Source organism: Peromyscus californicus, unplaced genomic scaffold (genome assembly GCF_007827085.1).
Source record: "Peromyscus californicus insignis strain IS unplaced genomic scaffold, ASM782708v3 Scaffold_16__1_contigs__length_79575227, whole genome shotgun sequence".
In the NCBI taxonomy this organism is placed as follows: Eukaryota; Metazoa; Chordata; class Mammalia; order Rodentia; family Cricetidae; genus Peromyscus; species Peromyscus californicus.
This window is the reverse complement of record NW_026294458.1, coordinates 57,628,869-57,655,925: the sequence shown is the minus strand read 5'-3', so window position 1 is coordinate 57,655,925 and position 27,057 is coordinate 57,628,869. Positions and strand designations below refer to the sequence as shown.

The 27,057-nt window shown below is 38.4% G+C and overlaps 1 long non-coding RNA gene across 1 annotated transcript in view; it reads right to left on the bottom strand.

The window, feature by feature from the left end:
* LOC128112172 (uncharacterized) overlaps positions 1 to 27,057 on the bottom strand; it is a 168,060-nt gene that overhangs the window by 88,214 nt on the left and 52,789 nt on the right. Inside the window, exon 2 of the long non-coding RNA XR_008218867.1 lies at positions 8,498 to 8,556. This is a non-coding gene — a long non-coding RNA (uncharacterized LOC128112172). The remainder of the gene's footprint in view (positions 1 to 8,497; positions 8,557 to 27,057) is intronic.

Genomic DNA, 27,057 nt, shown 5'->3' with positions numbered 1-27,057 from the left:
CTCCCCAGTGTTGGGATGTACCACCACCACCCAGCTATTTATTTATTTATTTATAAGGTACACTAGATTGTCCAGAGTGGCTTTAATTTTTTGATCTGCTTACCTCAGCCTCATGAGTAGCTGAAATTACAGTCCTGCACTGTGGAAGACCACTTTCAGGTTCCTAGTGGCTTTACCCAGCACATCTGCATAGAGAGTATGATTGGACCCAGGACCTGAGTGCAGGTGTCTGAGATGGTCTGCACTTGGCTGTACTCTGGGGAGGTCTTTTGCTCTACCCCTTGGCATTCCTTTATATACCCTAGGGCAGAGACAGTCGGGGCCCATTGGAATAGGTTCTAGGCCCTCTCGAGGCTCTCCTGTATTTTTTAATCTTTATCTCCCCCCTCTATATCCTTCTACCTAATATTCCCTACTGCTCCTACTCAAGAGCACTCTGGGGAAATGTGGGGCTGGTGGGTAGCCCCTCCACACTGCATCATCAAATGCAGTTTAGTTTTTTTGTTGGTTTAGTTTGGTTTGGTTTTTTGATAAATACAAAATTAAGAACACTTTAGTTCTGGTTTTCCATTTATTCTATAACTGATATTTTTAAGTCCGAATATCATCTTCAATTGAAAATGTTACTAGCAGCTTTTTGGGTTTTTTTTAATCATATTGCCAAGGGGGATAGATTAAAAATTTTTAAAGAAAATGATCAGTAGCTGACTATTTGGTTTCAGACTAGTTTCATTTCACTGAGTTTATAGCCACGTGTCTTGCAACTTCCTGAGTGTGGCAAAATTGATGACATTTAATGTTGAGAAATTTCCGCTGTAAGCGTAAGTTCTGAGAAAAATATATGTAGAAACTTTGAGACATTCCCTCAGCTTACACACATGTACTACTCCATACTGCCACCAAAAGACTTCATAACTAATTAGCATTAAGGTTTCCAATACTCTTGATAAAGTGAGAAACCCTGCTAAATTTATGAGAAGGCTCATAGATAAGTGATTAGAATCTAAGTAGAGGGTAAAAATAATAGCAGTTTCTAACTTTGAAGAGGTGTTTTAGCAGGAGGAATAAAATAGAATTCACTCCGACTTTGTTCTACTTTCATTTTACAACTGCATTCCTCTGAGTACTTTCTATGTATGCAGACCTACAGACTAACGGTTATGAGATTGAACCATCTGCTTTTGAGAAATGTAGGACTCTACCCAGGCATTTATCACCAAAAAGTGATTCTTTTTCATCTAAAAATGATAAAAATTACAGTATATTTATACGAGGCCCTCTACACAGTACATGTAGTGTTTGTATAAAAGTCACTATGGTTTTTATATCCACAACTTCATTTTTCCCTACCTAGCATAGCTATAAGAGGGAAGCAGTACTCATTCTATGATCATCCAGGTATGTACTTAGAGTATCTTGAAAGTCTTCAAACATAAATGGCCTGGGGTCTACTGAAAAACTGTGCTGGCCAGAAGTAATGAGGGAGGGTCAGCTGGTTGTAGAGAACTAGGCTCAGTGAGTTTTTCCTGGCACATCATTTTTTTGTTTGCACCTGATCAGTTCAGAGAGAGACTATACTGCACTTAGCCTTAGCTCTATACTTTCAACACATGGCATGAGTAATTATTTTAGTAATTAATTATTAAATATATAAATGATTGTTTAATGAATGGAAAAATTAAAATTGGGATTGTGATTGCCATGGACCTTGGTTTCTCATAAATTACAGCGCCTCAGCTGACTGGGCTACAGGCAACAGAGAAGCCCTTAGAAGACACCCTAGATGTACATATTAACATTTACACAAAGCTTATACACATCTAGGGAGAAGATTGTCATGGGAAATCAAAGTGCTACCAGGTTACAAGGAATGTATATGTGATTTCCACTACTCCCCTTCTACATCTGCATCATGAAAACCCCTCACATTTCCATTTCCAGCACTTAGTTTTGGTTTGTGCTATATTTAAAAATTTTAAAACCATAATGAAAAAAAATGGCTTTAGTATATTCAGTGATGCCTTTTGACCTTCTGGGATCCCAAGTGAGCCTAAGAGCAAAATACTGTTTCCTCATACGGCAGGAGTGGACTTGTGATGCACAGGCTAAGAGGATCATTTTCTCGTTCAGTTCTTGGGCACCAGGCCAACAAAATGGGCAGGAACCATGCCATTTGCAGAGGAAAATGGGGTGAAAAGCACTTCTGGCATACTTTGTCCATATAAATTATACTTGTTTGCAATTCATCAACTCGATCTTTCTTTTATATCCATATGTAATGTAAATGATCATCTTTCTCTGAAGCTCAGTAATGATGCACAACTCAAAATGTGATAGAATCAGCTAAAAGAAAGCAGATGGGAGGTTTTTTCCCTGTATGCATATTCATAAAAATACAGAGAACTCAACAAAAGGAGATACATAAGAGCTCGTACCCAGAGGCTACAGGGACTTACACAGAGCACTAACTTGTTTTTCTGCAACTGTTTATTCTTCAAACCTTTACTCATGTCTTCCGGAAGCAGTCACTGAAAATGCCCTGGGAAAAAATCTGCTTCTCTCTACACAAACAAACATATCCCCCTTTGAATTTTTATTGTACCTTAGAATCCAAGATTCAGGAAGTAATATTTAAGAACTTTACTAGAGACTATAATTAGAAGGCAAATCACATACCAAAGTGAAATCTTAATGTTTGCTCCAGCAATACAAACTATAGACATTTTGGTCACACTATTATGCCCAACAAAATAACTGATAGAAAATAACAGTGAACTGTCTGGCTCATGCTTGTCTATGTTTTTAAATAAGTATGATTAATTAGAGATAAAGGAAGTTCATTAAGTGCACTGAGAAAGCAGAAACACTGCTTGAAAGTTTGGTAAGATAATAACAAAATAGCCATAAAAGAAACCCGGGGGAATATAGACTGTGGTTTAAACAAAAAGAGTTAAGCAAAGGAAAACCATTCAAAAAGTAGCTGTGAATTTCAGTGCCATAACCAGGGAAGTGACATTCATACCAAAGCAGATGCTTCTCTATCCACTTTACTTCATCCAGGACTCTGAATCTCAACATGGATGCCCAGAGAACCTAAAGAAATATGTTCTAGAATATCAAACATTGGCAGATTTCCGAACATGGGGAGCCTCAGGTAAAGAAGCTCCATTATCCACTCAGAGCTCATCTTTGTGGCCTCTGTCCTGGGTCTGTACACTTGCGGTACCTCCTGGGCTCAGAGAATGGGTAGCTCCATCAGGAGACTGGTGGGACAGAGGGGAATGTGGACGCAATAAAATCAGTTCTACCCATAAAATTACCTTGTGCTAGCTGTTCTCCTTAATAAAAAGTCACTCGTGAGTTTTTGCCAGGTATCTTTACACAGGATTCTTTTTAGAGTCTAATAACGTCTCCTTTCCCTCAACTCTTAAGGCTTTCTTTCACACACTATCTGCTAGACTTTAGGATTTTTGCTCTAAGTTTTTTTGTTTTTTTCTTTTTCTTTTTTTTGTTCTTCTACTCTCAATTCTGCTTATATAATTAGTTTCCTTATCAATGAGATCCCTTAAATGATCCTTATTTGACTGTGCCATCTCTTTTCTGTAGGGAGTTAGAGTGCTGCATTCATCCTTTATCCCTCATGACTGCCAGTTATTTGGGTCACTCATGAATCCAATGAGCAATGCTCTGTGCCTCTTGTATAACTACATTTAAATGGTCTCAGGTCATTTACTTCTATTTCACTCCCAGCCTCCATCTCTTTTGACAGTCAAGGAACTCCAGTAACCAAAAGGAGAAAGATAAAACTTTTCCACTTATACCACCAAAACATAGGTCCTGTACATTTTCAACACCTTATCTGTTTCAGAGGCCCACATCTGTAATTCTTTTTGCAAGAAGCCAAGAAACTAGGGCAACTGGCAGGATATAAGATATCATCACAAAGCTGCTCAGGCAAATCTAGAAGGAACACCCTGTTAGTAATAACCACACCCACAGTTCCTTGATATGAAATATGGGGTCATTTCTATTAGAACAAGAGAGATCTACCAACATTAATGTCCACCCACCAACTATGCACTAAAACAGAATGACACAAGTGCATACTTTAGCTGATTATTACGGAATCAGAAATATCTGACATTAATAGCATTTTTAGACTTTATATAAAATTGATATCAGATGCAAACTAGGATTATATTAGCAACTTTTTGTATCTAAAATGCTTTAATTCAAAGTTAAATTGTTATACAGTATCACTCACTAACATGGGTTTCTCACATACAAAGCCTCAGGACTTTAAATTTTGAAGGAATTTATTTCAAAATATGGATGCCCAGATAATTTGCATGATTAATGAAAATACATTTTGAATATTAAGCATTTAAGATGTTAGCATTTAGTAGGCTTTCTGACAGAAGTTAAAAGACTATTAGAATGACTGATGAATTGTTACAGTACATTAGCCCTCTGAACATGAAAGAGCTAGAGGACATTTATGTGATTTTGAGTATTCTTGTTTTGCCTTATCCTACCCTCTCCTAACTGAACTGTCCTTTTCTGTGACTTTGGTTGTTTTAAATTATTATGCAGAGATTTTTGCTATTTTGAGTAAATTGCAAATTCCATAGAAAATCATAAACATAAGGGCAAAGATAGAAACTGTATTAAATAGGATGTTGTACACAATCTCTGCCACATAGTAGGAGATTAATTAAAAATACACTGAAGGAGGAGTTATTCTCGTTCATGGTTACAATAGTCTTACTCAGCAATCAAATATAAAATAAATAAAATGAAATTGAAGATTCCTCCTTGATTAGCAGCAAGGTTCCTAGCAGTTTAGCAGTTTCTATCTAGAGAAGGGTAAGGACACATTCTTTCTATTTATTAAGAAGTGTGTTTCCAAATGATACTTACTGAAATCATTCTAGAACTTTTGTCTTTGATTGATACAGAGCTTATCATAGCCTAGTTGGTCATTTTTCCATCCTCTTGATATACTTGTAGATGAAATACGCCAAAATGAATCTACCAGGAGGTGTTTCTATCCCATATGAGTAACAAGTAAATACAATTGAAAATACAGGGCCACAGGGAGACCAAAATAAATTCTCAAGATGGGAACAATCAACTACATACTAACCTTGCTCTGGGCTAGACAATTAACATTTGTGTAGGTCAGTGTCAGTGTGATGACTGGATCCTAGCAGATGCCAAAGCCAACTACTTCAGCAGAATTTCCTTCATGATGTTGCTAAGTGTATAATTCTCCAGCACAAATTACTCCTGTGTCAGTGACCATGAGGGAAAAAAAATGTACTATTATATATCATCTAGTATCTCCCTGTTTGGTCAATAATGAACAGTAGGTGGAGCAAATGTAGTAGACTGAAATATTGCTCCAAAGGGCAAAGACATTAAATCAAGGAATCCTTCTTGTACTGCTTTTTGTGAGTAAAGGGTCCCTGAAAATGTATTTAAGGATCTTGAGAAAAGAATATCAGGCTTGATTGTATGGATCCCTAAATACAATCATAATTGTCAGTATAAGAAGCAGAGGAAGAGGTCTGGGGAGATGACAGAGCCAGCATGAGGACCTGAATTCAGATTCCCATAACCTACATAAAAGGCCAACATGGCCCACATCTGGAACCCAGCACTCGGGGCTGAAGATGGTGAATCCAGGAAGCTCACTAAGGAGCAACAGAAAAAAAGTCACCAGACATGGACCTCTGGTACACACACACACACACACACACACACACACACACACACACACACACACACCTATGCAGAGACATTGGCAGAAGAAAAGCCTAACGTATTACAATAGAAACATTACTTACTCCTTATTTTTATATGCAAATATTTTGGAAACTCACAGACAAAATCTTATTCAAGGTCATAGTAGATAATGTTGAACAACCTCCAATTCTGGATAACAGAAGTAAAGAATTAAAGTAGTTTTTCTCATAGTTTCAAAAGCAACCACTTGTACAATAAAGGTTGCTTAATTAAAATCTATCCAACTGAAACGCCATTTATCTGAAACAAATGTTTGTGCTACTGATATCAACCAAGTCTACACATGAGTAGCTAACAATAAACAATGGAATGAAGCCCAGTGACTAGCAATTAAAACAAATTGCTCTTAATAAAGTTTGACCTGAAAAATACACATTTGCACATGGGCAAATACACACATGCTTCTGAGTACATATGTCCACACCCAAAGCTTCTCTACTAAACTATAAAGGGTGGATGCATGTGATATGCATCTAGTATTTTATCCTGCACTTATTACTGAGGCATTAGTTTTTGTCCTTGATGAAACATGCAAGTCAGAAAGTGGGGTATACACAATGAGAGATACTCAGAATATTTAGACTCCTGGCCAGTGCAAAAGAAAAAGCATGGTGTCTTGGTTCAGAATTGTTAAGCATTTTAAGACAGAATAGTAGAGATTTAAACCAAATGTTAGCCTTTGTAAGAACACAGCCTTGAGTCAATAAATAAGTTATAAGACCTAAAATATGGCTGTTTTCAAGCATTCCTTACCAAGGGTTCCAAATGGAGTTTTCTCAAGAACCGTAACGGTACATGAGGAAAACAGAAATAACATGCCTAAGAGGCTGGGCTCATGTATCCTGTACACAGGCTTATATTAACTATAATGACATTCTTTGGTACCCATTAAAATTGTTATGATCAAAGATTTTCACGCTTGCTTGCTTTTGCTTTTCCTGTTCTAGAGAGCCTCACTCATGTAAGTTATGAGGCAGAGAAAATGATCTGTGTTCACCAAAGTGTGTTTATTAGGCTCCGGGGCATACCTCAGCTCTCTTCCAGTCATTTGAGTCCATGTGATGAGTTCTGGCCAAAGGCCGTGGCTGGACCATAAAAATCTCTTCTGAGACTCCTCTCCCCAGCTCTTATAGTTTTCCTTACTCTTTCATGGACTCCTTATACCCCTTCACCTATACAGCTAGACAAGGAACATGGATCTTGCTAAGGATGAACCCGCTATGGCTAGACAAGGAGCACGGAGCTTGCTCAGGAAGGAACCTGAAACCCTGGGCCATTTTCTGAGGAGAGTCATTTGTGAATGATATGGATCTAGGCCACAGTGCCATATAAAACTAGACTAATTTCTTCTGCTACCTAGTATGAGAGCATGATGAAAGATGGGAGTATCAAGTTTGTTGAATAACCCTGACACCTATAAGCCTTGGGTTACCTTTCCAGAAAATGTTAAAGTTGCCTTTTCAGTGGATGATTAAACAATGTGCTAGCCAATAGCCAAGATTTATGTTCTCATAATGGAATCAATCACAATCATTTTTAAATGTATACACTTATTTTGTCTGTAATTCTAGAGGATTCTGGAACATTGTGAAAACTTCAAAGTCACTTATCAAGGTTAATATGACCAATAGCAGAAATGATACATTGCCAAATATCCCTTCAAATCTTATATATCATCACTTTTCTGTTTATAAGAGTCACAGACTGCAAAAATTCAAACTACCTAAGGACACATTTGATAAAAAGCCCTGGGGTCTGGATGACTCTAAGTATCTGGGGACACTGATCTTAAGAAGCCCAGAGCTTGGTATTATCCAGAGGTACAAGGGGGGATGGCCAGAGTGCACAGGATAATGGCCAGTGTTCTTTTCCCTTTGGCTTCAGAATGTCAGCATTTATGGGAAAAAGTCGATCAAGTACTTACTGGATCTGCTTAATCAAGCATAATTGTCACCATGTGACTGGCAGTTATTGGAAGCTCCTATGTGATACAGTGCCAGAGTCAGTATGCAAAGAGCTACCTAAATTATAGACAGCAAAAGTCAAAAGAGCTATCCCTTCGTGTACAAGTCAGCATTACATAAGGAAAGAGCACGGCCATTGAAATGGGAGAGGTTTGCTCGGAGGCTTAATTTTCTCATGTACTTATTTCAAGTGCTTAAGCACCTAAGATCTCCCTTCTTCAGAGGTAAAAGTCATGTTAATGTCTACATGATGTTTATATTGAGCTCGTACAAGGAAGGCACCTAAGGAGGATTTTCCTCTGCTAAGTTCATTATTTACATGGTGTCATTAACACTAATAACAATGCTTATAAGAATTAAGAATGAAGAGGTATTTACATCAGGTGACTTTGAGTTTATCCCCACATCCTTCTCCCTCTCTAAAATTTAGGAATTCTCTTGCCCTGACTTTTTCCAAGGTACACTCAAAGTCACAGGTACCCTCATACTCCATTTCTCTGCACAGCAAACATATATACATATGTTACAATGTTTCAATCATCTACTTCTAAATTGTAGGAAATAACAACTCATTAAACATTTATGAAAGACTGAACTTTCACACCAAGAAGTTTAATGAGAGAAATTACTTCCTCATTTTGAACATTAAATGTTAATATAGGCACCAAGATTTATTTAGATTTTCTGGAGTGTTCTTAGGCTCCATATCTTTGTGTTTCACTTACTATGCTTTAAAAGGTCTGGAGTAGTTTTCTTCTGAATGAAGACTTCAAATTCTTCAAACCTGATGGAAGATATAAATTTAAGACTGGTTTATAATACATCTTTGAGATAAGACTCAGACATCATGAATGTGACTATTAATATAGTTCTACCCTTTCTCAGTAGGCTCAAAGTTGCTTCATGCTTTAATGTACATTGTCATCTTTATAATTAATTTATTTAGTAAATTTGCTATTTTAGACAGGCTAGGGTATTTAGCAGTATTGAAATATCCTACACCTACAAAAGATTCAATACTAAACTTTGGAAATGCCTAAAGGAACAAAATGTATTCTTAAAAATTATTTCTGGGCCAGCAAGAGGCTCAGTGGGGAAAAGCCATTATTGATGAGCCTACCAAGCCTAGCTAGATTCTTGGGACCCATATGGTAGAAAGCAAGGATTGATCCTGCAAATTTCTTCTCACCTCCACACTCGCACATGTGCGCACATGCGCGTGCGCGCACGCACACACAAACACAGAGAGAGAGAGAGAGAGAGAGAGAGAGAGAGAGAGGGGGGGGGGGAGAGAGAAAGGGGGAGAGAGAGAAAGGGGGAGAGAGAGAAAGAGAGAGAGAGAGAGAGAGAGAGAGAGAGAGAGAGAGAGAGAGAGAGAGAAAATCGGTTAATTTATTGTCTTTGCCTACGAATTATGGTGTTGAGGAGGTGTGTACACGAGAGCACAACTTTGTGAGTCTTTTCTCTCCTTCCACCTACGTGTGGATATTCCAGCTTTTAACTCATGGCACTAGGCTTTCCCAGTAAGTGTTTTATCTGCTGAGTCATCTTAGCAGGCCAACAAAGTGTATCACTTGACGTAAGGGAAATGTACACACTTGTAGATGTTATTGTGAGCTTTCAGGGTGTAAAATGTTGACTGCCCTGCCTATAAAATTCCAGCAAATATTAGTTGACACTTTCTAGACACAGAAAGCCCATTAGACACTTGACTTAATGAAACATAAGCAACATGGTCATCGCTATCAACAAGCTCCTAACCTAGTTGCAGATGTAAGTGGAATACCAATGACTGTAATGGTAACACAATCATGAACAAAGACGTATAACAGAGCCAGCTCAACAAAACAAGGGAAAAGTGTGGCGTTTGGAGGAGACAGAAAGACCAATCAACTGCCATAGTTAGATATTTACCTTCTAAGCCATGGCATTATAGCCTTTAATACACAACTTGCTTACATTTTCTTTTTCTAATCATATAATCTTAAAAGAAAAAGCACCATACAAACACTTACTGTAAAAGTATAGTAAGTTGTGAGATCACAACTACTTGGCTATATGTGATATAATTTATGAGAACAATTGTCAATTTGAAATAAATTGACCATAATTACTACAGAATGAATTTTAGTTCACTACAGTAAACAAAATGCTATATTCACTCCATTTTGATTGAGTTGTGAGTACTGCTTACATTTCAGTGATTGAAAGATCTTTTGCCAGTGTCAGTATTTTTATAAGCTTATTTTTACCTTTTAAAAAGCGAAATACAGTTTACTAAGTGATTAGTTGTGGGGCCAGCTGTCACATAGTGGGAACTGAGGATGTTTAGAGATTTAGAGTCACAAAATAGCAGGCCCAGCCCCACACTGTCCTACTTGCTAACAGAGAAATCAGAATTCAATATACAATACAGACACATACAATATGAATATATAAATATGTCTAAAGGCTAAGTTATCCTTTAGACACAAGAATCTCTACAGTTATAATGGTACCCAAACCAAAAAGAACCATTTCCATTCTAACCCTGTGAATAGAAACATGAGAAAGACACTCATATTTAAACTTTTTACTTCCAATTTACAAAATTTCCATTATTTGTAATAATACCACAGGTAAAATCCTGGGAGAAAAGAATTTCCATTTATTGATAGCATGTCTTAAATAACTATCTTATGGTATTATATACAGAGTACAGTTTGCATGGTGTTGGTTAACTCACCAACAGGAGAGTTGTGCCATGTCCTAATGATAAATGTCTGAAACAGAATGAATGTAGTCTAGTTCAATGTCACTTCCTCAAAGGAGAGGTTTGAGCCTAGAGGAATGAAGCAATCTGTCTATGACCATGTTTTTTCCCAAGCAAGAAGAATTCAGATTTGCATGGAGATATGGCATCAAGCTGGAGCTATTTCATACTATGCTGTCTAATCATATAAAGGACAGAAAGTTGTGAAAAGTTAGATATTTAGCAAACTTCTCCTGCTTGAAGTTAGGCATCATCCAAAAATAATGAGACTAATAACTTCTTTCATTCTTATAATCTTCTTAAATATATTTTTCAAGAAGAAAATTTTCCTAAGGTGAGACAAAAAGAAAAACCACAAAAGTGAGATAGAAGGGATGAGAGGAGAGCTTATTCAGTAAGGTGCTTAACCCAAAAGCAAGACCTGACTTCTGCCCCCAGGACCCAAGGTTCAAAGGTCAGGCATGGGTGCACTTACCTATAATTTCAGTGTTGGAGGTGGGGAGTCAGGCTAGGGAGTCATACCTAGGGGTCACTGGCAGACAGCCTTGCCTACTAGACTAATTCCAGGTCCTACTGAGATACCTTATCTGACAAAAAAAAGTAGCTTGTGCTTAAGGAATTATACCTCCTGACTTCACACACACACACACACACACACACACACACACACATACACACACACACACACACACACACACACACACACACACACACACACACACATACACACACACACACACACACACACACACACACACACACACACACACACACTCCACAACAGTCTGAATATCAGTGATCTTAAGTAACAGAATAAAAAATATCATTATTATATGCCTGACTTTTAGAATCACTGAGTGTGCTACTCATCCTTAGAATAAGCAAATTTACTATTCCAAATCTTTTCACAGCTTTCTATGAAATATGGGACCTATGCCAACAAACTTAAAGGAAAGCAAAGCTTTCTGTAAGGTGTCTTGAGGAATCTCTGTCAGGGCCTTGTGAAACAACACTTTTATGAGAACAGAGAAACTGAATTAATATTATTGGCAAATTGTTATTTATTTTTATTTGTTTATGTTATTTTTATTTTTTTGCAAATAAGAACTAATTAGTTGATAAGAAGTTACCAAGAAGATTTTATTTTATATGGTACATTTTGGTTAGGCTTCTGGAGTCTCAAATTTAAGACCCACACTTACCCTAGGACTCATCATTGCCTGATGATAATTACAAAGGTATGGTAATAGAGTGCCTTAAATCAAACCTGCACGGTAGATCTGCTATCCCTGCAAGAACCATCTCCCCGCAAGCTGGCAGCGAACGATGTGCTTGCCTTTCAATTGGCAAAGCAGTCTCCTTGGCTAGTATAGCAACCAGAGCTGCCTTAAATCTTCCTGAGCTACGCCCTGTTAGAGTAATTTGGTTAATTGAAAACGTCTGTCTGTGAAGAAATCTTCCATGGTGTCAGCGTCATTTGCAGGTTGCTAAGGAAGAGCTCCAGGGCAGTAGCACTGCCTGGCTGCCTGCAAATCCCCAACTGATCAACAGCACCAGCCAAAGTCATAGTAGATACGTAGACGAGGGGCCGTCCAATGGCAGGCCAGCTCCCCTCTCTTGCCAAATAGTATATATGAACAAATCAGCTTTGGGAGAACGGAATGCCTTCCATACAGCTGCCAATATAGATAGGGAATTCAAGCATGCCTCGAACAGTTCACTCAAGACGTAGAGTGGAATTAGAATATTCCAAAAGAAAATTGACTGACCATTTCTAATTTAAAGAATAAATCTATGTTACAGGCCACCTGATAGGAACAAGAGAAGGAAAGAGAATACTAACAGGTATACTTTTATAATCAAAATGGGGGGTACCAACTGGGATACCATTCTAAAGGTTGTATAGGAAGCCGACTTTAATAGAAGTACAATGAATGAAATGTTGTTCCTCAGTTTTATTTCCTCATAATTTCATTTCATTTTAAATGACAGTTGGCTGAGTGTGGTGGCACATGCCTGAAATCTTAGCACTAAAGAGGCTAAGACAAGAGGATAGTGAGGCCAAGGTTAGTCCAGGCTACATAGCAAGAGAGTGCCTCAATAAACTGTTAAATAAAACATTCTAAGGTGAAACTGAATTAGAGATAAATATACTGATCTATTTATGTAATGCAAAGACTGAGAGGCTGAGACAGGTGGATTGCGGGTTTGAAGTCAACTTGCTACTCCATGGATTCCAGGCTAGTTGCAGTTAAATAGCAAGACACATGCTCAAATAATTTCAACAACAATAACAATTCTGTTTTGTTTTTCCTGAGCATTTAAAACAATAACCCACAAGTGGAACATGAGCAAACGTTTGAAATTCCTGCATGAAACGTGGTAAGGGGTTAAATCACACTGTCCATTCTGCCAAAACACATCAGAGAATTCAACACATACTAAACAAAACAAGAAAGACAGTGTTTTATCTTGGTGGCAAAGAGAACTCCAGCTCTGGGAAGGTGAATTCCGTGTTTCCCATTCTTCCTGTCCAGGCCAGCTTTAAGGGCGGCTCCTTTCCTGCTCCCCTGGTTCCCTCAGCTGATCATTTAATCCTGGTCCTCTTATACTCTGTTTTCCATCCACCTGCATCCTATGGCAAGTCTGCTTCTTTACTTCTCCTTCAGACATGGTAGGGATTCAGGCTCACCCTTCTTCCATTTGGAGCGTACTATTCCAGTCTCCCCATTCACCCTCCGCCAGCAGTTACAAACATTCCCAGAGATCTGAAGAACAACATCAGCTCGGGAGCTCTGAAAACACAGTGCCATTCTTCAACATCTGGCACTGTGCCAGATGTGCCTCTTCTCAGTGTCTGTTTTGAAAGGATTTAATCTTTACTGAGCATTCTCTCATATGTCGTGGAGCCCATTTATTAGAAATGCCTCTCCAGTTAGGTGGAGATGTCTTCTGAAGTGTACTTGTGAGCTGATTCCTTGAGATTTTTAAATGCCTTTTCTTATTCTGTACATGAAACTATCATATACAGAGTGGCTTAACGCAAGCAATTTCTAAATAGATCTCAGCCCACAAGAAATATGACAAGTAGTGTTGAACTAAAAAAATATCAAAGGCCCACTAGTTAGAAGTAGAAGAAAATGGAGTGATTACACACACTTTAAAAAAAAAATTATATATGATCAAATAGACATTATAAAACTATCTTCCATTTTCAAATAATGTACAAGAGGCAGAATGAGGAGTCTTCGCTACAAAACCTGTACAGCAACCCTTCATCTTCCAGATAAACCTGAAACACAAGTGTTATCCACACGGTAGAAGTGTGGCTGCTCGAAGAAGGTAGACAAAGCCATGTAGCCAGTACCTGTGGGGAGACTGCAGAATTCACATATTCTATGCATCATACATGAAAGACATTATCATATCCCTGTTGTGCATTCTCAGCACATCTGTAAGAACCCAATTCATGATAAATATATGGACTTATTTCTGGGTTTTCTATCCTGTCCCCTTTTTGAAATGTCTGTTTTATTCCAGCACCACATTGTTTGGATTACAATAGCACTATAAATAGTTTTGAAATAATGGGGTGTGATGTTTTCAGTTTTGTGCTTTTTGCTTAAGATCACCTTGACTATTCAGTAGCTTTTCTACTTCTATACAATTTTAATTATATTTTCTATTTTTGTAAAATTATTTGAGATCTTGATAGAAATTGTACTGGATATTTGATAGAAAGTGATTTGTTCCAGGAAGTATGGATAATATTAATTATTCTAATTCATGATAATGGGACATCTTTCCATATATTGATTCCTCAATATTTCCCTATTATTTTGTAATATCCATTGTATAGATCTTTCACCACTTTCTTTTTTAAAAAAAAATACATATTGCCAGTGTGTGTGTGTGTGTGTGTGTGTGTGTGTGTGTGTGTGTGTGTGTGACAGGTGTGTGACCTTGCATATACTAGCACTGGTGTGAAGGTCAGAAGACAACTTTGTGGAGTTGGTTTTCTCTTTCCAGCTTTATGTGGATTCTGAATATCAAAGTCTCCAGTCTTATATAGCAAGTTCCTGGATCCTCTGATGCACCTTGCTGTTCCTTACTTCATTTCCTTATTTTTTTCTTTTATAAAATTAATTTTTAAAAATTTTATGTGCATGGATATTTTGGCTGCATGCATGTCTATGCCCTGTGTGTGTGTGTGTGTGTGTGTTACCCATGTAAGCCAGAAAAAGGTCAGATACTCTAGAACTGAAGTTATAGATGGTTGTGAGCAGTCACATGTGTGATGGGAACCCAAGTCTTGCGTTCTCTAGAGGAGCAGACATTAAAGGCTGAGTCATCTCTCCAGATCCTTAATTCATTTCTTATAATACCATTTCGCTAGTGAAGAAAGAAGGCAAAACTGGGATCCCAAGTATCCAACCTTGCTTTAAATGCAGTCATTTTCTCAAGAACCAGTCTGCTTTAAAGAAACAGCATCATTTCCTTCTTTGTGTGCTGTCCCATCACACAGCCACCTTCCACAAGGTCCAAACACCTAAAAACGTCTCCATAGCAACACTGCCTCACTGAAGACCAGGTTTCCATGCCATGGACTTTGGAGGGACACAGTCAAACCAGCGGATGGGGAAAGGAAACGTGCTCCAAGTGTAGAAAGTCTCAGAGGGGGGCAAAAAGTCAGCATTATAGAGTGGCACATTGACCAAAATTAACTGTAATTAATTGTGTATTTCAAAATGGCTAAAAGACTAGATTTTAATATTCTCATAAAAAAGTTGATGAATTGATGAATATGTTAATTAGTCTGCAGTAAATGCATAGATCACAGCATTATATATTCTATAAACATAGATTTCTATTTTTCAATTACAAAATTATACTGTAATACAGTTTAATAAAATAATACTTATAAAACAATGTGGATGGGTTTATAATAAATAAAAATGCAACTGCATGATAATAATATTCTCCTGGGAAAGATATTTAGGTTATAGAAGCAGAAGCATAATGCATACTACTTAAATTAAGTCACTATAATATGAAGGATACTTTTGCAGTTAGGGTGTTAACTGTAATTCTCAAAGCAATCATTAAAAAAAAACTATAAAAACAAACTGACAGCAATGACAAAAATCCTCAAAGGAATGTTATGTAACTTTTCCTGAGGAGACTATTGCTTTTCTCAGATAGGGAATCAATGTCAGGCCAAAGCAGTAATTCCACCAAAGACCAGTTTGGAGAACCAATAGATTTCATTGGGATTACTTCCAGCAGTATAGGTGATGTCCTGGTTAGTTTTATGTCAACTTGACACAGGTTACAGTCATCAGAGAGCAGGGAACCTCAGTTGAGAAAATGTCTCTGTGAGAATAGTCTTTGGTTTTATTGTAGGTCCCTGGGCTCTCTTGTCTTTGCTTCTTGGTAACCTAAGCAGTTTTGGATATGGGTTTCATCTCATGGAGTGGACCTTAAGTCAAATCAGTTATTGGCTTCATAAGCTTTGCGCTACCATTCCCTAGCATATCTTGCAGGCAAGACAGCAAACACTGTAGATCAAAGGGTTTGTGGCTGTCTTGATGTTTACGTTCCTCTTTTGGTAGCATGCAGAACACCTTCCTGTATATACCACAGACTCTAGAGCATAGGGGTGAAGGCCCTATGTAGGCCCCAGCTTGGCTTCTTTCTATTCAATGAGTTGTATAGGTGTGCTCTTGAGCAATGATGCCTTGCTGTTAGTCTGTGGAGAGCAATCTACTGTCTTGGCAACAGCCTGAGTTGTTTGGGGATTTCCATGGGACTCCTTTGGCCAACAACTCAGTTAGATGTAACCCAATCCTGGTACTGGAAGCTTAATGTGGTGACAAGAAATGTCCAGATTGGGCTCTGTCTAACAACTGGACACAATGGATTTTTAAATGTGGTTCAACCACAGGCTGTCTACATGTAACACCCTTGAAAGTCACAGACACAGATAGGTTGAGTGAACATATGGGGAAAGATGTGAAAAACAGTCCATCGTAAGGAGAAATAGACTGACTGACTGACTGTTTCAATACTAGATCAATTAGTCATGATAAAAAAATGTATAGGAAAAGATTTATGTTAAAGACTTGCAAGAAATAGAAACATTTGATAACACTAAATAAATACAAGTAGACCCAATAGATATGAAGAAAATACTCCACAACAATGGAAAAATACACATTATTAAAATTCAAGGGAAAAAAGGCTCAAATAAAAGTGGACAAAGTTTTGAACACACGTCTCTTCAAAGAGGATATACAAATGGCTTCATAGTACATGAAAGCACACTGACTAACACCAGACAGTAGAGAGATGCAAATCAAAAAGGCACGAGGTGTTACTCCCAACCAAATGGAACAGCTAGAGTTAAAAGGAAGATGCTGAGCAGGAGGGAAATGTGAAACCAGTACGCACTGTGGTAGGAATGTAAAATGGTGTATATGGTTGAAAAATTAGTTTATCAGTTCCTCCAGAAAAGCTCCTGTAGAGTTAAAGACAGAGTTACGAAATGAGTCAGCAATTCCAATACTTGGTATTACCCAAGACAACTGAAAAAGAAAGTTCACGTCAGAGCATAGACACAAAGGTTCTTAGTAACATTATTCACCACTGTCAAAATGAAGAAGTTGCCCAAATCTCCTCTGCTGATGAATGGGCAGAAATCTTGCAATGGAAAATTACGTAGGTTGGGCAGGAGTCTACTACTGCTACCACAAACAGATGAACCTTGGAAACACTGTTCTAAGAGAGAAGAAACCAGGGATGTGATGACTTCATACACTGAAATTTCTACTTTTAAAATTATGAATCTGGACTAGAAAGACTGCTCAGTGGTTAAGAGCATAAACTACTCATGGTGAGGACCCAAGTTCATTTCCCAGCCCCTATATTTGGTGACTCACAACCACCTGTAAATCAGGCTCCAGGAGATCTGATATCATTTTCTGACCTCCAGATATACCTATACTCCAGTATACATATTGCCACACAACCACGTGGACAATAAAAAAAACTTAAATGATAAAATTCCTAGTGTGCTGTGTCTCAGTAGACACGATGCAAAATATTCCATATACTTCAATTTAGTTCATACAGAATGTGTTCTGAGCCTTGGGAATTTTAAAAGCATTTCAAATTATTTCATTATATACAAAAAAGGTTGAAATGAACAGGTCTGTGCTGCCAGATTGTGATCCTGTCTTATGTGTCCATCAGAACCACCCAGGGAATTTTAAAATCTATTTAAGTCGATGTAGAACACAGTCTTGGCAGTAGACTTTTTTAAATCTTGATTTTTGTACACATAGCAAAGTTGAGAATATATGGCTCTTAGTCATGTTCAGTCTAAACTTTTAGCCAAGCATTAGAACCCAGTGACTTATTTTAATATTTCATGTAAATGTCAACCACAGCTGTTCAATATATCCCCCCATGAATCTCAAATCTAAACTGTCAAAAAGAAACTTGTTTCTAAACCCTGTGTTATACCACCATTCATCCTCATAATTTACATGCAGTCAGTCATTCAGTTACAGCAAATGTTAGCAATAAAACCTATTTAATCCCTGTATTCTCTTCTTTTCATCCTCTCTACCTCAGTGTTTACTTACATATGCATACATACAATTACAATATCATCATAAATAACCTTTATCATTCCATACTTATCTCTTTTAGTCTATTCAAAGGCTGGTAGAGATTCTACAATCCCAAAGTGATGATACAACACCCCAGTTTAAGAATCCTTTCTTGCACAAGCTTGCATTCCCACCAGCAGTGGAGGAGAGTTCCCCTAGCTCCACATCCTCTCCAGCATAAGGTGTCTTCAGTGTTTTTGATCTTAGCCATTCTGACAGGCGTAAGGTGGTATCTCAGAGTTGTTTTGATTTGCATTTCCCTGATGATTAGGGATGTTGAGCAGTTCCTTAAATGTCTTTCGGCCATTTGAGTTTCCTCTGTTGAGAATTCTCTGTTTAGTTCTATAGCCCATTTCTTAATTGGACTGTTGGGCATTTTGATGTCTAATTTCTTGAATTCCTTATATATTCTGGATATCAGTCCTCTGTCAGATGTGGGGTTGGTGAAGATCTTTTCCCATTCTGTAGGCTGTCGCTTTGCCTTGTTGACCGTATGGAAATCAATATGGCGCTTTCTTAGAAAATTGGGAATCAATCTCCCCCAAGATCCAGTTATACCACTCTTGGGCATATACCCAAGAAATGCTCAACCACACCATAAGAGCACTTGTTCAGTTATGTTCATATCAGCATTGTTTGTAATAGCCAGAACATGGAAACAACCCAGATGCCCTTCAACTGAAGAATGGATAAACAAAATGTGGTACATATACACAATGGAATACTACTCAGCAGAGAAAAACAATGGCATCATGAGGTTTGCAGACAAATGGATGGATCTAGAAAAAATCATCCTGAGTGAGGTAACCCAGACTCAGAAAGACAAACATGGTATGTACTCACTCATAGCAGGATACTAGACATGAAACAAGGATGACTTGTCTGCTACTCACATCACCAGGGAGGCTACCTGGAAAACAGGACCCCAAGAAAGACACAGGGATCACCCAATGACAGAGAAATGGAATGAGATCTACATGAACAGCCTGGACATGAGTGGGGGTAATAAAAGGCGAGGGTTGAGGGAAAGAGGGCTTGGGGGAGCGGGAGATCCCAGCTGGATCAACAACAGAGAGGGAGAACAAGGAATAGGAGACCATGGTAAATAAAGACCACATGAGAATAGGAAGAAGCAAAGTGCTAGAGAGGCCCACAGAAATCCACAAAGATACCCACACAACAGACTGCTGGCAGTGGTCGAGAGACAGCCCGAACTGACCTACTCTGGTGATGGGATGGCCAAACACCTTAATTGTTGTGCTAGAAACCTCATCCAACTACTGAGGGATCTGGATGCAGAGATCCATGACTAGGCCCCGGGTGGATCTCTGGGAGTCCAATTAGCGAGAATGAGGAGGGTTTATATGAGCGAGAATTGTTGAGACCAAGGTTGGATAAAGCACAGGGACAAATAGCCAAATGAATGGAAACACATGAACTATGAACCAATGGCTGAGTGGTCCTCACTGGATCAGGCCTTCTGAATGGGTGAGACAGTTGATTGGCTTGATCTGTTTGGGAGGCATCCAGGCAGTGGGACCAGATCTTGTGCTCATTTCATGAGTTGGCTGTTTGAAACCTGGGGCCTATGCAGGATTGTTTGGCTCGGCCTGGGAGGAGGGGACTAGACCTACCTGGACTGAGTCTACCAGGTTGACCTCAGTCTGTGGGGAAGGCTTTGCCCTGGAGGAGATGGGAATGGGGGGGGGGGGGGAAGGTGAGGGGGACGGGAGGGGGGAGAACAAGGGAATCCGTGGCTGATATGTAGAACTGAATTGTATTGCAAAATAAATTAATAAAAAAAAAAAAGAATCCTTTCTTGCTTCCTACATACTATCTGGATGAAATCCAAGTATTCATTCAGACTGACTTAAATGGTCCATTTCTACCTAATCCTCCAGTCCATAAATTTACCACCTCTGCCTCATTAACGTATCCCCTACTGTCAGATGGCTTCCACTTTTTCCATGTGATCTAGGCACATGATATTTGAACGATCAACAGCTTTTTTGTCTTCTCTAAGACACTCACCAATCTTTGCTGAAGTTCTTAGCCTTTGAGACTTAGCTTAGTTGTTAATCTTTTCTGCAAAGACACCCTTGGATACCCTCAGTGCAGATTAATTTCCTGCCATGTTTTCTCATGTCACCCTAAGAATTCTCTCACTTGCAGAAACTGTGTTTATTCTTACAAAACTGATGGCTCTCTAGGGCAGAAATTACAACCTCTGCATCACGTAAAGAGCCGGGATTTAGTAAGTAATTAATAACCTAAAATGTCTAATCAAGAAATGGTTAGCTTCACTGATTTTTTTCAGATTATATAAAACATCACTGGAATATGATTACCATATATCATTATAATTTCAATTTTAGAACAATATACAGTTGTATGAATGCATATATTCATGCATTTGTTTTTATTTTGTGTGTGTATATAGATAAATATATTCAACTATACATACCTGTGATCAGTTACTGTTGATGGTTCTACCTAACATTTTTTCCGACTATACAATTGCATAAAAGTGATACTTATTAAGAAGAAACCGTATTTGAAATTTTGAGTGCTGATCTTTCCCCAGATCTTGGCTGTATTCAGCCAGCCAATAAGAAAGTATATCTTCTGACCTTGGCCAGGGAAAGCTGAATGTGACTTCTAGCCTAGGTGATCGAGCCAACACTCTCTATTGTACTGTGCTGCTAGATTACATTTGGTAGATTAAATTCACTGTGGTTTACTATGTTTTGAGCTTATCATAGCATTGACATGGGCTACTCCTTAACATGGTGAGGCTGTATATGTATGAGCAGGTACTGGGGACAACCTGAACAGAAACATGGAGTATTTTATTAATGGCTCTCTACAGCATGAGCGTATGGACATTTCTAATTCTGGCGGTTTACGTTTTGCATTGTGAACATACTATCATTTACAATGAAAATAATTTTTAAAATACACACTAATCTAACTTTGTTTGCTTGGTTCTATTGTCAGATTCTCTCCCCTGTGATTTGCAATTTCTGTTCTTCTGTCTCTCTATTCCATTGCTGAACTAGGCTCAGAACTCTACAAACAGGCTGGAAACTGCCCAGAGAATGAGAAGTCTCAGGCTGCTGCCATTGGCGGAGATTTTGGAAGTAGGTACATCTTGGAGGGATTCATCCTTTTTGCCTCCTCTACATCATAGTCCCTAAGCATGTTACTGGTGCTAAAGTATACTTAATTTGTAGTGGCCTAGAAAGCAAGTTGAGTATTTTGAACTTCTCATGATTTCAGCCATTAGGGTCGCCACTTACAAATCCTAATTAACTACCTACAGGTCATTTAATATGGAAGAACATGCTAAAGAGGAGGAAGAAGAAAATGTTAAGAAGTGTTTCTTAATCCAGTGCTAAGTAAGAGAATTTCCATATAAATGAAGTGAAAAGACTATATTTAATCTCAAATACATACTCAAGAATAAATATTGTACTTTGTTTAAACATTTACTTAAAATTATAATTACATTTTCAGAGTAGCAATGATTCATTGAGAAAATAGTCCTAATTAAAGCAATTAAAACTGTGCTAAGGATCACAAAAGATTCTGGTATCATTTCAGAGTGAGGCACATTATTTTTCTGATTAAAATATTAATCTGAATGAAGCTCATGAGCATTAAGTCTAAATGTCATAACTGAACTGTATTTCCATTGAGAAGTGTTTCATATTTATAAAATTTATAAAACATTACTTGGCTTTTTTATTCAAGCTTTAATTCACAACATGTACCAATACAAGACAGAAAATGTTAGAGGAAAAAAAATAGAAACATAGACTGATTAGTAAACGATTTAGAGGGCCTAAGAAGATAAATCTTAATGCCAGCACTGGTGAATCTGATGAACAGTTCAGTTCATACATTCTCCAACAAGTGGAGCATTTACAACTGAATTTGAGCTGAGAACAGGAGGATTGTCTGGGAAGCACTTAGACCAAACCAGGCATGGTGACACACAGCTCTACTCCCTACACGTGACTGGTTGGGACAGGAGAATTGCTGAGAGTTTGAGGCCACATTGGGCTACTTAGTGAGATGGTACCAGTCTATTCTTTGTCCCAAATGAATAAATATATTTCTTCTGCCAAACTACTCAGCAGAAGGTCTGTGTAATTAACCACAGATTTGACTAAGTGTGGAAGATAGAAATTTTCAGTATTAGAAGGTGTCAATGCGAGGTCACTGAATCAGATACTCCAAACAGAATTCATAGTAACCAAGTAAATCTCTACACATTTACATGGAAATTCCTATTAGTCCTCTTGGGTAGCATTAATGATGTTGTAGCCAGACTCAAATCATCCAGAATTTCTAAAGGTCTTGAATTACAATCCCAAGTGGTATAGCTTGATAAAGACAATTTGTCTTTCTTTAATTTCCACAGCTAAAATAGACAGTATTATTTGGGGCTATGGAGATTGCTCAGAGATTAAAAGAGAACACTGTCCTTGTATAGGGCTGGAGTTCGTTTCCCAGCAACCACATCAGGCAGTTCCTGATCATTGGTAGCTTCAGCTCCAAGGGTTCTAATTCTAGGTCTCCTCTGCCACACACACACACACACACACACACACACACACACACACACACACACACACGCACATGCACACAGGCACACACAGGCACACACACACACACACACACACACACACACACCAAAAATAAAAATAAAGAGGAATTTTTTTTAATTTTTAATTTTTACTTTTTAAATTTTTTTTTTATTTTTCATCTTTTTTATTTTTTATTTTATTTTACAATATAATTCGGTTCTACATATCAGCCATGGATTCCCTTGTTCTCCCCCCCTCCCGCCCCTCTCCCCTTCCCCCTAGCCCACCCTCCATTCCCACCTCCTCCAGGGCAAAGCCTCCCCTGCGGACTGAGATCAACCTGGTAGACTCAGTCCAGGCAGGTCCAGTCCCCTCCTCCCAGGCCGAGCCAAGAGACCCTGCATAAGCCCCAGGTTTCAAACAGCCAACTCATGCAATGAGCACAGGACCCAGTCCCATTGCCTGGGTGCCTCCCAAACAGATCAAGCCAATCAACTGTCTCACCCATTCAGAGGGCCTGATCCAGTTGAAAAGAAAGTAGGAAGTAGTCTTGAACGCATTGGCATAGGAGATCACTTCCTAAATATAACACCAGTAGCACAGACACTGAGAGAAACAATCAATCAATGGGACCTCTTGAAATTGAGAAGCTTTTGTAGAGCAAAGGATACGGTCAACAAGGCAAAGCGACAGCCTACAGAATGGGAAAAGGTCTTCACCAACCCCACATCTGACAGAGGACTGATATCCTGAATATATAAAGAACTCAAGAAATTAGACATCAAAATGCCCAACAGTCCAATTAAGAAATGGGCTATAGAACTAAACAGAGAATTCTCAACAGAGGAAACTCAAATGGCTGAAAGACATTTAAGGAATAAAGACGAATTTTTAAGAAAAAAAGATACCCACTGTATGAACTTCAGAACATTTAAAAAATAAAATAATTACAAAACTAATGTAAGTTATCACCCATAAGGCAGATATCACTACCACCCCATTTTTTATTTCTATCTGAGAATTATGTATCCCATTCTTACAACATGCAAAGTCAATGTGACTAGTGTGAATCAAATAAGTGTGAACAGATGATAGTCACCTCCAGTATGATACGGTGAAAAACTCCTGGATTTTCACCTTCATTTCCTCTATTTCCTTGCCTTTGGGGATAAGTAGTATGCTGGGACAGCCACATATTAGAACATTCTAGACTGCTGAAGCTATGCCTGAGTGTAGCGTCACCCCTAGATGTGGAACAAAGTTAGCATGAGTCAAATCCATAATGGTTCTGGTATTGTATATGTGGACCAGCCTATTTTGGCTAAAGAATAGTTGTATGTAAGAAACACCAGCATATTTCTAACATTAACTGCAAATTTATCCAAAATCATAGATGACTTGAGCATAGGAAATGTGCTGTACGAGAAGGGACCATATGTTGAGTGGTATGCTGACTAGCACTGGGTATCTCTGTGGTAAGGATGTTCAATGTCACAAGGAACGAGATTCCTCTCTTCTACACTGAAAAGTCAACAAATTATACCTAAAATTCAAGGAAATGATAATAGGACCATGTGTTCAGATTTGAGTTTTCCTTCTGACATTGACACAAAGGATCTTCCCACCATAACAAGTACATAGAGTAATCAATTGGGAACATGTATTTGGTTTTACTTTTGGATTTACACCATGAAAGTTCAGGACAATGGACAAAGGCCTGTTAGGTAAGTACACTTATTACTAGTGGACTGGTTAAGACCTGGTGGGAGGATACTCCATCCCACGGGGATTCCTTAGGAAACAGACACTGGGGGTGGGGGGAGTAACAAACTGGGGATGCTCAACTTCTTACTTCCTTGTCCTAGGAATTTCCATTTTTATAATAAACTAAATTTCTTCAACTATTGAGTTCTCGCTGATAAAACGATCCTTGTGAAATGTAACCCAAAAGAGCAGATCAATTCTCTCACTATCACCTAGAAGTTTTACATACATAGGTAGTTAAAGGGGAGACCTCTACCAGAGTTTTTACTTCACATAGCACTGGAAGATCTCTGGCTACATCACAGCTCTAAGGATGGGTCTCCATCCCTTCTTGAAAGACACAGAATAGTATATCCTTGGACCACTGTGGAAGCTACCATAATGAACAGAATAAAATGAGATGATATCAGCAGTGTCTTCTGCCTTATGGTGGGTCATGTACATATAGCACATGATTGAAAAGGACATGAAGGAAAAACATCACCTTCTAATATTTACTTTTTAGTGGAAGAAATTATCTCTGGAATCCTTTTGCTGACAATGTCAAGTTTATAGCATCACACTCTCCAGAGCCAGAAGGAAAGTCAAACACATTAAACTACCAAGAAGACATTAGCTAATAAAGAAAAATGATTAATCGATAACTGTGAGCAGCACAGAGAAGCAAAGAGAAAAAGTCTGCATTAGCTCCACAGTGGAAACCACTTTGTAGAGAGAGCACTTCTAAATCCACTCTGTCATTCTTTATTTAGCAAATGTGAGCTTTTCTTCTTTCTCAGCTAACAGCCAAAAATAATTAACACAGAGTTTACATGTACTAGCAAAGTGCTGTGTTGAGAAAAAGCAGAAACTGTACAGACCCTGTGGCCAAGGAGCTTGCTGCCAGAAATAGAACAGTGAACATCAGTCTGATTGGAAATGTTGCTGTGTGGGTTAAAGGTGGCTGAGAGGAGGAAACCAGCTCAACATTTTCCATCTTCACACCCCAGGAAAGGTTCTCAGAGTGTGTCATCAAGAGAGCCGAACACTAAGGAATGCATTAAAGGTAAGGGGAGTTGAAGTCTTTCTCTTGATCCTGCCCTTCCTAAATTTATGTTGAAGAGCAACATTTTAAGCTTGGTATAGCTTCTTTCGACTGCCTGAATTGAAAAGGATGAATACGACTATGTATTTCCACACCCTTGCTTTAAATGGCAGATGAAAAGGACCCCCAGGAAAGTTAAGTGATTACTCCTATGTCAGCAACCATGGAGGAGCAGAAGAAAGTATCAACGCCAGGCCTCCTGGCTCCTAATTAACGGTCCTTTAACCAAACTTGGCTTCAGATAGTCTGTGAGAGTCACAGTACGATGCTGGGAAAGATGTTGCACATAAGATGGCAGGTGGTCTCCAGGGAACATCAATTTTAATTTTGAAGAAGGCATTTTTTTCTTCTCTAAAGAAAGAAAGGTATTTAAAACACCCAAATCTGTGAACTTCCAAGAAGTTCTTTGCCTAAGCAGCCAAAAGTAATGTCACAAATATAATCAGGTAGTTTCATGCTCACATTTTTACCATCCACAATGTAAATATGTTGATCATTCTCAACAGGAAAATAGGCTTTCTGGCACCACAACTGAATTACAACTCTTTTACTGAATCAATAGTCCCACTAGCAAATACCCCTTTCTGAACTGGCCTTGCTACACAAAGTAAAGCAGGTTTGAGAGGAGGGAGTAGTCATCCTGGGAAGCTTGGGAGAATGTGACCTCACAACAAGATTCCTTCAACTGATAGATACATAGCTTGCTGGGTAGGTGGGGTGTGGTGAAAGGGTGGGATTGTTTCCATAATAATGTTTTTTTAATTTTGTTTTTGTTTTTACACAAAGAATTAAGTGATATAATGCATCATTTCCCCCCAAATAAATACCACTACACTACATTTTCATGGTCAATATTTCTCCATTTGCAGGAGTTCCTTGCCTGGCTTATCAGTTTGCTTCTCCTTATGTACACCTCAAAAGCCATAATAGGTCCAGGGAGCTAGATGACTCAGTCACAAAAGTGCTTGGTTTTGGAGGGACTCACTTTTAAATTACCTGACCATACCAAAACCAAGATTTGTGTACCACTGGGACAGTACAAAATCTCAGAGAAAAATAAATAAAAAGAATACACAGGCTTGTCTAAAGACAATAAATACTCACTTAGACAGCCAAACCAACAGATAAAAAAATACAGCCAAATCAGTAGATTAAAAATATAGCCAAAACAATAGTTTAAAAACACAGCTAAACCAGCAGATAAGCATGGGACCCCATTAAGCTGCTGACTTCTATGGGCCCTAAGTGGTTACAGGAAAAGTGGTCTTAGATTAATATCACACCAATATTGGTCTTTACAAGACATTTTAAAATGAGAACTTGCACAACACTTTATGTGGTTTTGCCCTGCTCTTTTAATTTAGATGTTTGCTAGTATTGGAGAGAAAAAGAAGCAACAAATTTCTCTTCAGTCAAGAAA